The 12,064-nt window shown below is 40.1% G+C and overlaps 1 protein-coding gene and 1 pseudogene across 1 annotated transcript in view; both read left to right on the top strand.

The window, feature by feature from the left end:
- PID1 (phosphotyrosine interaction domain containing 1) overlaps window positions 1-12,064 on the top strand; it is a 114,540-nt gene that overhangs the window by 95,533 nt on the left and 6,943 nt on the right. The gene's annotated exons all lie outside the window — the stretch shown is intronic.
- On the top strand, window positions 6,392-6,510 carry LOC111742418 (annotated as a pseudogene).

Raw genomic sequence — 12,064 nt, forward strand, 5'->3', positions numbered from 1 at the left:
AAGTTTCATGGGAAGTCAAGAAGGAGTAGACATCGGACTGTAGGTCAGACGGCTTAAGTTGGTGGGATTCCTTCTACATTTTGAAAGCAAGACAGTATCATCAAATTATAATTTTTTGGTCCCCAGCAAAATGGAACAGAAAAATCAAATATTTTGGGAGGTGACTCTGTTTTGAGTCTTTCTTTGAATCTAGGGTTCTAGCTGTGAGTGTTTATGTGCCATTGATTTGCCTCTTACACCCGGTGACCCTATGAATGAGTGATGTCCACGATGTCCTGTCCTCAAAGGCCTTGCTCAGCTCCTGCAGACTCCTGACTATGGCTTCGTTTATGGAGTCAGTCCATCTCATAACTGGTCTTCCTCTTTTCCTGCTGCCTTCTATGTTTTCCCAGCATTGAAAGAATAAAAGATCTCACCTGTCATCTGCTTTTGGAGGATAATTGAGGGTAGTGGTGAGTTTAATTAGTTTAGAAATAATTTTTCATTACTTAGGGCTTAAGTATGTTTTTATTTCATATTTTTCTGAAAGAAAATCAAGGAGAAGAAATTAAGATGTTTTTTCCATAAGATTTAGCTAGGTTTATTAATTTTCCTACTTTATACTTCTGCCAGAAGAAAAACTGGAATATGTTTCTTTGTGCGACAAAGTGTATTTCCTCCCTCTCTCTCTCTCTCTCTCTCTCTCTCTCTCTCTCTCTCCCTCTCCCCCGCCTCTCCCCCTCCCTCTCTTCTTCTCTCCCTCCCTCCCTCTCTCTCTCTCATACATGTGTGTGCACACCCAAACCACACACATTTTTAATTTAGCTGTGCTGAAGTTTTGTTTTTAGCAGTCACACACACACAAAAACAACTTTGCAGGGAAAGAATTTTAGGCAGTTGGTGAAGTGTATATATCTGTATATTAAGTAAGGTTTGACTATTGGGAAAATGCAACATCCCTCCCAGCTTGCTTATTTTTTCACTGACTATTTGTTCAGTGGAAGGAAATACCGCCTTGCCACAGTGTGGACCCTGGCGGGGTGGGCGGGTTCTTGGATGGACTCAGAAGCTCCAAGGGCTGTTTTTGCTTTTAGCCAAAAATTAAATTGGATTAAATTGCCACTGAGCAGAGAAGAGCAATTAGACAGAGACGGACCACATCAAGTTTGATTTAGGTTGTGGACACTTGAGACGGGCAGTGGAGGACTTCCTGTCACAGAAGAAGCTTATCTGCCAATTCTGTGATTGCACAAGTTCAAGGCATGTTAAGTGACAGCGCGGGGGGTTTACTGCTCTTGACATGGGACACCGAGACTGTAAATGGCAGAGAAGGGGATAGGAAATGACTAGGAAAGGCTGATCCACAGAGGAGAGTGCCAGGGAGGTAGAGCTTGGACTTGAGACATCTGCTGTGTAGTTCTAGCTGAACCAGCACCAGCTCTGCCGATGACAGAACCTTGAACTCCTGCAGGTCCATAGACTGTCCTTTAATTCCTTTGAGATCTTATCACATTAAACGACTCAGCCTCCCTGTGAGGCTGGTGATGGAGAGACAGGGAGAATATAGAGGTACACCAGAAGCCTGTTGGAAGAGTAGTGAGATGGCCTCATCGAAAAAATCACTCTTCTATGACTCATATATAAGGTCCAGTTAATTTAAAGAGAAGTTTTTCACCTTTATAAGGTGATATTTCCCAAAACAATGGAAAAAAATTGTTTTAAAAAAATGGAATCTGTTTTTCTGGCCTGACTGTGTGAGCCATGGTTTCTACATCTTTGCTATAGGAGTTTGAGGTCTCTGGGCTCTAGAGAGTCAGACAGTCTCCTTTCAAAGGGCTTCAGAGGATATGGACTGGGCATTTTCCTTCTTCCTTGTTGGCCTTCTGGTACTGTTCACAAGTCTTTACATTAGTTGCTGGGCTGCGTTTTCTGCTTACCCGGGCTGATGGCCTCTATGGCTCTATCCTTCTGCTGAGCGAATCACAGAAAAGCAATTCTGAATCTGTCTACTGGACCGTGATTGTACGCTTTTCACTGCTAGCTACACTCAGCTATGGCTGAGCTATTGCTCAGCAGGTGCTTCTTGAAAAATAATGGAAGAGCTTCTTGCTTTTCCTTAATCCAGCAACATTTGAAACCTTTGCTCTGATGCAAGCGTACTCTTACTAAAAATAAATGTCCTCGCTCAAGTGCCATTCATCTCAACAAAACCCTGTGAGTCTGCTTTATTTCTTATTCTTATTTTCCCAGCATTCAAAGAGAAAGAAGTTTCTTTCTTTTGACATGTCCTAAGAATACTTATCAGCAGTGACTTTACTCAGACATCCTTCAAAGTATGTACACCTCTAGATTTTAAGTACCTGCTTCTGTATTTCTATTTGAAATCACTCTCCTTTCTTAAATCTAGGAAGAGAGTCCTGTAGAATTTTTTTTTTTAAAAGTAATAATTCTGATATGGAGATAAATAGTAACAATATTATCAAATAGTCACGATATTTCCTTGGGTTGAACTTAGTAGTTAGATATCAAGAAGGCTGTGATTCCAAGATGATTTTTAACTAAGCATGTAAAAACGTGATGGGCTAGTCCTTACAAATTACTTTCATATCATGTGTTGGTTTCTATTTAGAAACAGAAGTTAAATATGACATTTAAAGCTGTGGAATGATTTCAGATTTGAATGCCAGTGGTGTTATTTCATAAGAGCTGCTGCTTGCTTATGGAAGATAATTTAACCTGTCATATATCCTCTTAAATTCTTGGATATAGGTGCACTAGGACAGTGTGACTAGAATTTGTCTTGTATCACTAAAATAGCTTGAGAGGGCAAACCTTGACCACAAACAAGTTCTAGGCTGGATGGATGTATCTAAAAACTAAATTTACTCTTCAGGGTACAAATATTGTTTAGTCAACTACATATGCTCATGAAAATGTTTTTATTTTCCACTTAAATTAGCACCGAGCCAGCGGTAAATGTATTCATTGATTTTTTTTTATTTTAAAGTTTTTGGTGTGAAATAATTTCAGACAGAAAAATGTTGAAAATTTATTATAAAATATTTCCATGTGTGCCTTTCACCCATATTTCCCAGGTATTTATTCAGTTGATTATTTATATTCTCTCTCTCCCTTTCTTTCTCTCTGTCATGATATGACCTTATGCCCCTATATTTTGGAGTGTAGTTCTTACAAACTAGAATATTCTCGTTATAATTATCATAATCAGAAAATTAACACTCATAAAATACTGTTATCCAATCTATAGACCTTATTCATATTTTGATAATTATGAACTAAAGTACTTTATATCAAAAGAAAAGTAAACGATGGTCAGGATCCAGTCAAGGATTCCAGGACTAGTTTCTTTAGCGTCCTTTAATCTAGAGTAGATCCTCGTTCTTTCTCTGTCTCTCTGATCTTTATATTTTTGAAGTTTAAGCAACGCCCCTTCATTTGGGTTTGTACCGTATCTCCATGATGAGGTTCAGGTGATTGGCAGGGGAGGTCACCGAAGAGATGCTGTGTCCTTCACAGAGGACACCATTTCCTCGTTTGGTTGTGACAGGGTCTGTCAGGTTTCTCCACTGAAGATTTATTACTCTCCTCTTGTAATTAATAGCTGTCTCGCAGGAAGATACTTTGAAGCTATATACAATCCAATTTTTCATCAGACATTTAGTCTCTAGTTTTAGCATTCATGGATGCTTCTTCTTGCCTAAAACATCTATTACTATGGTAGTTGCTTGGCAAATGGTGATTTTCAGATCTCTTCATCTTTCCTCCCTTATTGGTTTGCATTCTATTGTAAGAACTTTTCTTTTCCTTCCATTAATTAATTTATTTACCTGTTTATATCAACATTAACTCGTGGATTCTTTCTTATTTTGTAGGTTGTAATCATGATTAACATTATTTATTTTGATGGTCAAATTGTCCCGGATTTGGCCATTGGGAGCCTCTTTGGACAAGATTCTGTCATTCTTTGAGCACTTTCTTACTTTCTGTCACAGGAGCATCTCGTGCTTTTCATGTGCCAGCCCCGGAATCAACTATTTCTCCAATGGGGGCTGGTTCCTTTCCGTGGAGAATGATATTTAGAAACGAAGATTTGGTCTTTACATATGGTCATCACATTGATATGTCACTGCTTACAGAGTCCCTTAGTGGGCACCGCTAGGAAATATAGGTACGTGGGTGTATGAATGCATGTATACACAAACACACCTCTATATTGGTGTTAACTTTGACCTTTCTGTATATCTTGAAAAACATAATTTGTTTCGATTACTACAATTCCAGTCTAATGGTTCTTTCTTAGCCTTCTTTTTCATACTTATAACTTCCTTCTCCAACAGCGGGAAACCTGGTCCTCAGTATTTACAATAGAGTTTTTTAGCGTTGAATCCTTTAGCACACAAAAAGTACATTCGGAATTACAAATCAATACCATTTTGGAAAACAAGCTTACTAACTAAATCTCAGTCTTGGTTTGGAATTCTGTCTTTAACCTGAGGGCATGTAGTCAACATACTGTGTTAAAATGTCACCTGGGTCTGTTTTCTCTCCCTTTACGGTACTTATACAATCGGTTAGATTTGCTCATTTTTATTTTTGTTCCATTGTGAATTTTTCCTCCCATCCCTCTGGATTGCGTTATTGTTTATCGATATGGTTCTAAGTCATAACTATACAAAAAGATATACTTGGAGAAGCGTCGCTTCTCCATCTCTTCTACCCAATTCCCACACCCCCATCATTTTATCCCTATTTCTAATCACCCTCTGTTGGCAACCGATATCTGGTTTTCCTTCTTGTGTTTCTTTTTTCACAAATGAGCAGACAAAAATATATGTTTTTACTTCCTCATTGTGCTTCCGTCAAATAGATGGGCTTTTTCACTTTGCTTCTTTTCCCTGTAGACCCTGTAAAAGAATAATGTAAGCACATCTGTAATAGTACATCAGATAGATATAATTTATTCAACTGCTTTCTTTTGTATGAACATTTCGATTGCATATTTTGTATATATTTTATAATGGCAAATAATGCTATAATGGATAAACTTGTGATTATATATTTTCGTATTGATGGGGGGTAGGGCGCTGTATTTTCAGGGTAAATTCCTAGGCAGGGCATTGCTGGGTCAAAAGGCATGCATAGTTTTGTCGTATATTGTCAATTCCCTAACAGAGGTTGTATCAATTTGCAATCCAACCAGCAATATACAAGACTGTCTGTTTCTCCATAGCCTTGCCAACACGGCATGTGCCATGCTTTTTAATTTTCACCAGTTTGATAGGTGAAAAAGGTATCTCAGTGTAGTTTTAGTTTGCATTTCTCTAATTATAAGTAGATCTTTTAAATGAGAACCAGTCAGGTAAGTTATATCCTAGGAGTTTCATTTGGTTTTCTACAAAGTATATTCGTATCCTATTGACCATACATTTTTAAGTATATAGTAGGTATTTCCATCATATGTTTAAATAGTTGCCAAGGATATAATCTCTATCATATTTTATATACTGTGATTTTAAATAATATTGCCACATGGCTCTTTAAAATATAGTCAATATAATCTAAATACCCAAATAGCATCTTTTAAAAAAATAAAATCATGAACAAACTCTTCTTTAACAATCATAAATTTTATAACTTTTCCTTTCTGATTTCTAATAGCCCTTCTGTTCCCTCTCCCACCCCTCACACAGATGTCATCCTAATAAATCATAGTTGCGTGCTTGAAAGTCTTCTATTGATTACCCTGTGAGATTACACAAAGAATTAGACATTCAAATCAGAAATCTCATCTGGTACCAAACTTTACAAATGGTTTCAGAGAAACAATCAAAAGATGCAAGCAAAACATGGTAAGATTTGGGGCTGTCAGAGCAGCTTTCTTGCAACATCATAAGTGGCCTAGTCCAAATTAACGCAGAAGATATCTCATATGGTATGTGGTTATAGATTAGGACTTGCCTGCTAGCAAACAGCGGAAGATCTGTCATTAATAAGTTGACAAAAAGATATGACCAGTCATTTCTTTTTCGGGGGGGCTAGCTCTTCTTTCCCTAATGAATAGAGGGAACAGAACTGTTTTTTAATCATTTATTTCCCACATTATTATATTCCCTCTACAAGAAAACAATATAAATAATTGGAATTTTCAAAAAAGGTGATTTTATTAGAAAAATAACTCTGAATGAGCTGAATAAGATGGACTTTTTAAAATTAAATGTATTGAGGTGACACTGGTTGACAAAATTATATAGATTTCAACGGTACAGTTCAACAATATGTCATATGTACATTGCATTATGTGGTCATTGCCCAAAGTTGATTTTGACTTTTTTCAATTGAGAGTTCTATTGAGATGATTGATTCATATGCAGTTGTTAAGAAATAATGCAGAGTCTATGGCCATGCCGCCCTGAACAAGTCCAATCTTGTCTGATCTCGGAAGCTAAGCAGGGTTGGGCCTGGTTAGTACTTGGATGGGAGACCACCTGGGAAGACCAGGTGCTGTAGGCATAAAAAAAAATGAGAGATTGTAAGCTGACAAGGTCCTTGCAATCTGTGAGGTCAACCTAAACAAACAAACAAACAAACAAATAAATAAGTAAAAGAAATAATGCAGAGAGGTCCCATGTACACTTTACCAAATCCTCTCCAATGATAATACTTTGTAATACTATAGTATTGTATCACATTCATACAATCTACCAGTTTTCTGAAGATGTTTTGTTTTACTTGTACTCGTTTATGCACGTGCGTATTTAGTTCTATACAATTTCCACACGATTGTAGATTCACGTGTCGCAGCAGTGACCGCTCCTGTTGCCCTTTATAACCACGCCTACCTCTCACTCTCCCCTCTCCTCCCATCCCTAACTCCTGGCAACCTCTAATCTGTTCTCCATTTCCAGAATTTTGTCATTTCAAAGATGATGCGTAAATGGAATCAAACAGTATGTAACCTTTTAGTTTGTTTGTTTTTCACTTAGCAGAATTTCCTGGAGATTCATCCAAGTTGTTCCTTCTATCAATAGCTCATTCTCTTTCATTGCTGAGTAGTATTCCATGGACTGTACGTACCACAGGTTACTAGCCATTCACCTGTTGAAAGACATCTAGAATGATTCAGTTTTTGACTATGACAAATAAAGCTGCTCTGAACATTCACGTAAAGGTTTTCGTTTGAACACAAGTGTCCATTTCTCTGGAATACTTGCTAACTCCATGGCTCATTAGCTTCTGGGTTACCTCTCTTGTCTCAAACCTCCATTGGCCTTCTCTTTAGAGCTCTAGACTTGTAGCCAATAGATAGATGTGTTGATTTTGTTACCGCCAACCAAATGTCATCTCAACATTATTCTTTCTAAGAGTTTAGTGTCTTCACTGGCTGTTCCTGACAAGTTGTACACTAAGGAAAATAAATTGATAAGGTGCTACAAGGACAAAAATTGGTAACATTTCTCACCTGCCACATCATTTGTCCCATGAATCCATTCGTCAGGGAACTGCTCAAGCAGTGAGCTTGATAGCGATTTATCATTTCTAGAATTTTCTCATTATGAACATTTTAAGGCTCTGCTTAATTTCTCTACCTTTCTAGTATATTCTATTGATTAGAAAGCAGAAAGGGAGATATTAGACTTGTGTTGTGGGAGATATTAAATTGTTCTTGTGCCGCTGAGTGGAACAGCATCAGGTTCGACCATCACTGGGCCAGCTTACCAGAAGGGGCCAAATGAGGGAATGTATGTTTTATTGTGGTGTCATTTTTATTAAGTGACTTTGTTTTCAGGGGCATACTTCAGCACCTTTCAGATAAATCACTCCTGTCTGTGACAGTAACAATGACAGTATTTTCAAGCTTCACACATCTAAGAAGCTCATGGACAAACTGCACATTGGAACTCCTTTGATAACCACAAGATGAGACACAACATTTCAAATCACTGAATCTTTGGAACTAAGTCATAATATGAATAACAGAAATAAATCTGTCACTTAACTACCTAATCGTGAGACATATGCTGTATTTAACAGCTGAAGCAATGTTCATCTCTCTGTTAGAGTGTAAAAATAGTACTTAATTATTCCTCAGTATTGGGTCTTAGTAAATTTGCTTTTCCTCCATTTTATTTACATAATAAAAAGAAACTATATTCTCTAGTTATATATCTATTAATATTTTATAGATTTTATCAACATTACCCATGCAAATACTTGGAAAGAACTGCTAAACAATAAAAAATATTCTCAATATCTGCGACCTTAGGAAAGTTCCTGGAATTAAAGAAAATACATCATTAAACAAAGGCATATATGTAAATGTGCCCCAGAAAATGTGCACTTTAGAAAAGTTGCATTCTACTGCCAACATTGTTGCTACTATTAAAAAAAAATTTAAGAATAAATCCATAAACCTTTCTGGGTCTCACCATCTCCTTTGGGGATGCTGTTAACATAAGTCTGCTGTTAACAGTTGAGGCAGGCTTACCCCAGGCAGCCAGGCTCACCCACTCTTGGTCAGCCAACCAATCTGGGTCCACTCTTACGCTGATGAGGGTGAGATAGATCTACCAAAAAATTAGACTCCAGAATGGTACCCATGACCCACTCTGGAGAGAAAGGAAACCTCGTTTTGATTCAGAGTCATCTGGGTTTCTTGGATATGACCCACGGAAGCACGAGGGTCTAAGGAGCAGGACCCTGGAGCTGCTGCACCCCGAGAGGATGCCCAGGTCTGCTGTGAGCTGCGCCAGGCCTCTTAGGCTGGCCTCCCAGGCTCACGACTGCCTTCGTGAAGAACGTGCAAAGCCCTGCCCACCATGGCGTTTGACACCCAGTGGACTTTTGCATCACGCGTTGTCTGGCATGTTGGCGCGTGACCCACAAGAGCAGGTTTGGGGCCAACTTAGCACATGTTTGATATTTGCTCTGTGGAATTATTCTTTGAAGTCGAGATTGTTTTCTTGGTAAAACAGCCTTTCAAAGCTCTTTGAGAATGCGATATCTGAATATTAAGTATGCAGTCTTATCTCCTTCCATTACTGATGCTAACATTGTAATTTAAACCTCTGGGCTACACAAACACATACCAGGTTAAAGACACTTTAACTCTGACTCCAAACCGTTTTCAAAATGTTTAACAAGCCTTGATAGAGTACCTGTCACCTTTCTACATCCCTGATCAGACTTTGGTCTCAGGGTGGACATTTGAAGAAAGGGCCAGAGAGAAGGTAGATTTTATAAAAAGTAAGGGGTCTGGATGATACCTGTCAGGGAAATACGCTGGAGTAGTGGAAAGAGCCTTGGCCTTGAGGCGGAGGACTTTTGTTCCATGTCTTGCTTTTTGAGCAAGATGATCTGGGGCAAGTGTCCTCATCTCCTCAGATATCAGAGTCATCATTTCTGCCTCAAAGGCATGGTGTTAGTTTGGCACGAATGGCACCACTTAGCTCTAAAACGCCCATTATGATAACGATATACCCTTGACTCATCAGGAATTAACTGCAATATAATTATCATGACTTTGAGTTTAAATGCTGGGCAAATCTGCTAGTCAGTTCTCCACACTAAAGAAAGAAGAGACTAAAGACGAGTAGAATAGATGCTGCCTGGCGCTCTAAAACAGTTCTCAGTTTTGCTGCGAGGTTATAACGAAGGCAAATCAGTGTGATGTGCCCAGAGCATCCTGAGCATGAGAGCGAAGATGCTGAGTATGGCCAGGCACCCTGTCTGTCCAGCCTTCAGGGCAAATGTGCTGCCACTGATGGCTTTCTAGCGGCCAGCCCATCCTGTTTGGGAGGCAAAGTCCGACTTCATCTCCTGCCCCAATGTCGTTCCAGCTCCCACGTGCCTTTTCCCTCTTCCCTGGGGCTCTTCCAAAACTTCTCACCTGCTCGCTCTTCTACTTCAGCAGCGTCTCAGGAAGCCAAACCGCAGAGCGCGTAAAGGCTAACGAGCAATCATAGGACACAGTGTGATCCAAGGAATGAACCCCAAATGGGGATTTATTTTATTTTATTTTTTGGTCCTTTTTGTGCCATTTGAAAGGAAAGATCTTTTGAACCCAAGAGACGTTTTCTGATTCATCGAACGTGCTCCTGGAGGCAAGTGTGTGCCACACGCTCCTTAGGCCAGCCTTGACTGTGCAGTGTTGAGTTCTGTAAACTTGGTGGTGAGCACCAGCTGTGTACTGGGAAAGTAAGCCCCCAAGAGGGCAGAGAGTTGTATCAATTTTGTTCACTAATATACCTGGTTCCTAGTAGGTGCTCGACAAACCCTTATCAAATGAATGTATAGCTAAAGACATTTCATTTTCAAGCCCCAAACTTATCACTTTTACATTTCTCACACCAACTTCATAGATTTCACTGTGACCAGCATTTGTCCTTTAATACCTTCTTCATGGCTTAAGCATGTAATGCACGTTCAAGGTCATGAATAGCATTGTGTTTGTGTTGTGGGTTAGGTACTTGGCTTGTGGATCCATCCCCACTCTTCAAAGTGGCTAGTGAATTCCTGCTCCTCCTTGGCCAGCAAGGAAGGGGTACATCCAAGCTCGGATCCTAAATCCCAGGGCTTTGTTCCTTCCCCTTTCTCTGGAATAGGCAGGTGGGAATTGATGTCAGAGCAGAAGACCTTGACTCTGGTATTTGGCCCTGGGTTGATGGCCACTCTTGTTCTCATCTTCGCCTTGTAACCCGAAGGCTATTAGTATTCCCAGTTTTGCTGTCTCTGTTTTGTGTTCCTATCACGTTATTTTATGTCAGCTGGGGAGAGGAAGTCTCCTAGACACAATGGAAGAATAGCCAGACCTTTTATACCCCAGGAAACGCCTCTGTAGAGTCTTCATTCTTGACATATCGTCCAGGAGAAACCCCACGGTAAACGGACCAAAGCCAGGCTGGTGAGGTTGTGAAACTCGGGAGGCTGTGAATTTCGAAGATCCCCAGAAAATCAAGGGGTTGGCGTCATCCGTGATCATCCATCCCATCCCATGTCCTAGTTTAGGGGCCCCTGTCATTGCCCATTTCATCCCACTGTCCTTTAAGGTGAGTCAGGGTCCTAGACAAGGGTTTTTCAGGTCAGAATGCCACCAAGAGGAAGGAATGCAATGGTCCCGGCTTAGCCAGAGGACGCATGTCAGGCAACCAGATTTGTTTTGCCATACACGAGCAGGGAATGGTGACTCACGAACGGAGAGCTGGCTGGGCTATCGGAAAACTCATGGGTGGGAAGGAGAGATCTGAGGACATTGGTCTCCCCTGACCTGACGCCGTTAACACTGCAGACACTCTGGTGGGGCCATCGGTTCCATGGCCTCTATGTATTTTCACACGCTGTGAATATTCTCAAATAATTTCTTCTAGCCTTAGCCCATTCACACATATTGCAAACGTCTGTGTCTGAGGCATCGGTTTATGCCATTGAATGACACATGGGGAAAAACTTTCATTCTTCGCTGTTTATTTCTCTCAGAATGATTCATTCTTAGTAAGTTTCTTGCCCAATGCCTGTTTCTGCGACCATAGAAAAGATGCTAGTATTTACTGCGTATTTTCAACTGGTTATTACTCATTTTGAAGACTCTTCTTGTCTTCTTCCAAGTCCCTTTGTTCCAACACCCTGGGAGGTGACAGCTTAAAATAAAATCTGTCTACCATTTTGGACATTTAGTGACCAATTTCTTGACTCGGTGTTTCTTGTCTACTTTGTGGCTGTGGAATATTGCAGCTCTTCAGGATAAGGCCCAGAAAGGACTTATTCACCTAGAAGACATTCACCTCTTTCACAGATGGACAGGAGAATAAGATTCTCATTAACCAGACCTGGCAGTGATGCATGACTGTGCTGGCGGTGGAACCTCCCGAAGCAGCCTTGCACGTTGAGTCCTGGATTCTTACTCAGGGGGCAGCAGTGGCCACAGAGGGGTGGGGAAGGACGTCTCTGCGAGGGAGACTGGCAGGAAGTGATCTCTCTCTGTATATTTAAACTGCCGCAACAGTGTTGACACAGCAAGATACAGGAATAATGCCCGTGTTTCAGGGTTTCTGTTTATTGAGACACACAG

The sequence above is a fragment of the Pteropus vampyrus genome, unplaced genomic scaffold (assembly GCF_000151845.1).
Source record: "Pteropus vampyrus isolate Shadow unplaced genomic scaffold, Pvam_2.0 Scaffold93, whole genome shotgun sequence".
In the NCBI taxonomy this organism is placed as follows: domain Eukaryota; kingdom Metazoa; phylum Chordata; class Mammalia; order Chiroptera; family Pteropodidae; genus Pteropus; species Pteropus vampyrus.